The following is a 5351-nucleotide window of genomic DNA, read 5'->3' as shown; positions in this document are numbered from 1 at the left end:
CATCCATCCATCCATCCATCCATCCATCCATCCATCCATCCATCCTTGTATTTTTTTCAGGCCTCATTTAAACTTTGTGTTTCTACATCACAGCTCCACCTGTCCTGATCTGTTCTAGTCTGTGATTTGTGGTGCGAAAAGAAAGAAGATGGAAACTAAGCAAAGCCACCAGATGGCGCTATAAGACGTGTGTTAAGTTATTGTGCTCTGATTCTGATTCTCTGTGAAACGAGCAAAAATAATTAGTTGCAAATAGCCAAAAATATGTTTTTAGTTTTTTTTAAAGTGGAGTGCTGTGGAAACACTATGAACAAAGAGCATATTACCTGTTGTAGATATATCTTTGATTTACCTCATTTTAGACAAATGAAGTTTAATTGTTAATTTTACTAATTTTAAGTGAAACTTCACATCAAAGTCTGTTTTGCCTTTTTACATTAAATTTTTTTGGTCACTTGCAAACAAATAAGCCGCAACAGCAGCTAGGTGTAGCACTTGTGGTGCAGCTTGGGGCTCTTCCAGCAGGATTATCATATCTCAGCTGGATTAAAATGCAGGGCTGACAGGGTGTAAAGGTTTATGAAACATGAGAGAGTTATGATAGTGGAGCTGTTTTAAGGAAATCCACTAAAATTTAAGTCTTGTTTAGACACAGTCAGCTTGTTTTTTAGACCAGAATTAAACCAAACTGAGTTCATTTAACGAGTTATCTACAACGAGTAAGATATGAAGCATTTACAACCTTTTTCATATGTGGAGGCATAGAGGGGTGGCACAGAGAGGAAGCTGCCACTAGAAAATCTTACCTCCCTTTGTTGCCACCTCTTCACATTTTTGCATATTTTACATAAAGTTGAACGTCAAGAACGTCACATAACTGTAATCTGTATCCAAACCCACTGATGTAGAGTTTGCCCACATCCCATTTGAATCACAAAATGTTTTTACCGCCAATAAGCCTGGAAGTGTTTCTCAAGAGGCAACGATCTGTTGAGTGAGGCCTCATCGAAACTGGAAACAAACACAAGTTGCTGACAAACACGTGGAGCACAGAGATAAGTGATGTGTCATGTAATTTGTAAAAATTAATGAGTGCGTTAGTGTACTTATGAGTGCATAAGTTTAAGTCCAAAGTTAAACCTTTTGATGCAACAATAAATTTTGCCTCCTGCTTGAGCCTCATGTTACACCTTTATCATCATAACCCAGAATCAATGGATCAATCATCCATCCATCCATCCATCCATCCATCAATCCATCCGTGTTTGTTAGTTGGGAGTGTGTGCCAGCCTCCACCAGTCACTGTCCATATAGACTCGCTCCAAAAGATTTGAACTATCCCTTTAATCAGAAATTGTTCTGACTTTGGTATAGTAGAGCATATTGGCCACTCTGCGTAGTTTCAGAAGGTTTTGCCTGATTTGGTCCCAGGAGACACTAATATAAGAAGATCTCTTCAGTAACTCTTCACACATTTATTAAATGTTTCCTGAAGTTTTTGGTTATGACACCAAATATATAAGATCTGCTGCAACATGGCAGATATACAACTTTAAATCTACGTCCTTTAAGTGCATTTCTCCCCATTTTTATGACATAATCACATGATTGTAGGTTGGTTCACTCCTGTCCAACATTCCTTTTGTTAACTAAGATCCTTGTTGTTAAACAAAGTTTTTTACAACTTGTTTATAACCCAAACTGTTTATGAAAGGTTTATATATATATATATATATATATATCCATAGACATCCATCCATCCATTATCTTTACCCGCTTAATCCATTTTGGGTCACGGGGGTCGCTGGTGCCCATGTCCAGCAATCACTGTGCGAGGGGCGGGGTACACCCTGGACAGGTCGCAAGTCCATCACAGGGACACATAGAGACAAACAACCATTCACTCTCTCACTCACACCTAGGGACAATTTAAAGTTACCAATCAGCTTGAACCAGGGACCTGCTCGCTGAGAGGCAGCAGCTCTACCAGTTGCGCCACCGTGCTGCCCGCAGAGGGAATCATCTTCAGTAAATATTATTTTTTTAAATACTAGAGTCCTTCATAGGAAGTACAACAAAAGAGCCATAAAAGATTCAAAATCATCAAAAAGGTATACTGAGATATTTATAATTATCTCTATTTTCTTAGTGCCATGACATTCAGGGACAATAATGAGACCTTCATTTCCTTCTTAACATGCATTTATTAATTTATTTTCCATATCCCCCCCCCCCCCCCACACACACACACACACATACACACACACACACTAGACTGCAGCACACCAAAATACTGAACGTGTCAGCACAAAAGCGTAATGCATTTTTAAACTTAAAAAGTGTGAGTGAAGCAGATGGTTGTCTCACCGTCTCTCTGCACAGCAGCAGAAGACACAGGAAGACAGACAGACTCTGCGGACAGCTCGGTACTGCTCGGACTTGTTGTCACCTGCTTCAGGCTGTTTATGACAGCTTCGACTGATCGCCTTAAGTGAGGAGACCTGAGGCTGATAAAACTCACCGTCTCAGCTGATTTATATAGTGAGCTTTGCACTACTAAAAGTGAGAGACCCAGTTCCTACAGCATTTTGTCTTCTTTTGTTTGTTTGGCTGTTAAATAAACCTCTCTGTTCTGTGAGAACAGCTCATCCTGTTTAGATCATTTGCAGCTTAAAAATCTTATTAGAGAACCAGCTGTCTTAAAACAATAGTTATAACTTAATATTATGTTTTATGCCACAAACAGATGCATCATCTCTCGATGAAGCTTCGTAGACACATTGCCAAACACAAAACTTATGTTTATTTGTGTTGTGACAGTCAGCATCTTATCTTCTGAAAGCTTAGCTGTCCAAATATATGTGAGCTCACCCCGAGAGCAGTTAGTGCAGGTTGAAGGGAGCAGCTGGGGGGTCTGGATTACATATTTGCTCAGGACCACTTCAGCCTAAACTGTTCATGGAAAATGCAGCACTCATTATTTTTTTCTGGTTTTCAGCTTTTCTCCTGTGAAACCTATTTTCCCCTGAGTCCTGAGATCTGGGAACATCTCAGTACCGTCAACTCCATCAATACAAGTTTGATATTCCCCCAAAATGGTGGAATTTGTCTCAGATATGTGAATTTTTTCCACCTTTTTTATTATTTATTGTTAAAAAAAAATCATATCATATACCTCTAAAATACACTGATAAACATTTTACAACAGATTGAAATAAACCAACGACTCTCCTGTCCAGAAAAAGGACATTTGGGGAAAATCTAATGAAATGTTGCATCTTCATATATGAAGACATGAACTAATTAATTGATTTATTCCCTCAATGAGCAACTTGAATAGCTAGAAAAAAAAAAAGCAGGGTGAATGCTGAGCATTGAATGATTTTGCTTAAGTTTGCTGAAAAAGCTGAAACTGAGTGGTTAAAATGAAAACAAAAGCAGAACGCTAGCTACAAGCTAAACTGAGCAAAACAGGTTACTGAAAGCAAAAAGAAGCAAAAGTCTGCTAAAACCTAAAATTAACTAAACAATATCTAGCTAAATGCTTGCTGAAAGCCAAAAGTAGCAAATTGGTGGATAAAAGCTAAAAATAGCAAAAGGCTATACTTAAAGCTAAAAGTAGCAGAATAGTTGCTAACAGTAGCATAAGAAGACAGAAACAGGATTCAAAGAGAGCAAATATTTTTAAAGAGCTTGAAGAAATCTCAAAGCATTTATGGGAAAATTAAATGCTTATTTATTTATTTTTCTTCTTTCAGCTGCTCCTTCTTCAGGGGTCACCACAGCGAACTAACTCGTACGAAAACTTGGCAATTGTTTTTTGCCGCATTCATTTCCTGACGCAACCACAGACCACCGAGCTACCACAGCCCTCTGTGTGGAGCAGAGAGCTGCTATCTAGGACACCCGGGGGAGCAGATGGTGGGGGGGTTAAGGGCCTTGTTCAAGGGCCCAGAGTGGAGACAAGTGAGGGAGACAGGTGTGGGTGTTTCATCTTTCTGACCCACATTTTGATGTTGTTGGTGCGGGGAGTTGAACTGGTGACCTACTGATCACAGGCCCACCTCTTCTAACCTCTGCACCACCACTCCCACCCTTTATGGAGAAATGTAATTACTTGAAAAAAAAAAATGAAATAGTGAATTAAACAAAAATTGTAACATCTATAAAACCAGAAGTTATAACATGTATCTCCTAATTTCAGTTCATTTTTTAAATTATTATCACAAAGTCATCTCAGGGCACTGCAAACATTCACAAACATTATAAAATGCCAATTATCAAAAACATAGCTCTAAGGAAGCCAGCAGATTGGATTTAATCTTGAGTTTGTTGCAATTTCCCATCCTGAGCAGCACGTTGGTGACACTGAAAAGAAATGACAACAGGAGGAAACCTCCAGCAGAACCAGGCTCAGGATGAGCTGAGGTCTGAGAGAACAGGAAAGACGACTGGTCCAGGTGTGGTAATATGGGAAGAAAAATAAAAACACGTAATGATAGAAATAATTACAAGTATTCAAGGATTCAAGGTTCTTTATTTGTCATACGCACTACATGGTACATGTGGTGGAACGAACAACAAAAGTATAAAATATAAAAAAAAAACAGTAATAAGATCTAAGATATGCACTAAGAAAAACGTAAATAGAAATACGCTAAGCACTAGTACAAAAACAATACACCAAACAGCAGCACAATAATGCTCCTCAACCTCCTGTCTGAGGGGAATAGGTCAAAAAGTGTGTGCTGGGTGAGTGGGGTCCTTCATGATGCAAGTGGCCCTCTTCCTGCATCTGGAGGTGTAGATGTGTGTGATGGTGGGGAGGCTGACTCCAACAGATTTCTGTGCAGCCTTCACCACTCTCTGCAGATCTACGTATTTTTACTTTACACTTTATACTTTCCCACGATGAGTAGAGCGATTAGACAACACATACGAATGGCGAAAACAGCCCAACATAATGCAAAAGTACTTGATCACTGCAAAAAGAGTTGCCTGGCAACCATATGTTAAGAAGTAAGATTTTAATCCTACATCCTTTTAATCTCAGACCAGTCTGAATTATTGCCTACAGATGATATTCAGTGGGCTGTGGCAACATAATAATAGGTTTTAGCTTCATTGTAAAGTCTCTGCTCGGACTTGGTGTCAGAACAGTGTCTCTTTGTCTTTTAAAATGTTCAATGTATTGTATGTTTACTGAATGTGGGGAAAACACAGTGATGCTCAGGAGTTCAGTTATTAGAATCACCCGGAGGAGAAAAAGAGCTTTCTCCATCCTCTCCTCTGCAATTAGAGCTTACTCTGGCTGTTGAAGCCCACCCCCCTTTTCATCCCCCTCCTCACGC

The sequence above is a fragment of the Nematolebias whitei genome, chromosome 12 (genome assembly GCF_014905685.2).
Source record: "Nematolebias whitei isolate Nwh7 chromosome 12, NemWhi1, whole genome shotgun sequence".
Classification (NCBI taxonomy): domain Eukaryota; kingdom Metazoa; phylum Chordata; class Actinopteri; order Cyprinodontiformes; family Rivulidae; genus Nematolebias; species Nematolebias whitei.
Note: the sequence above shows the minus strand (reverse complement) of the source record.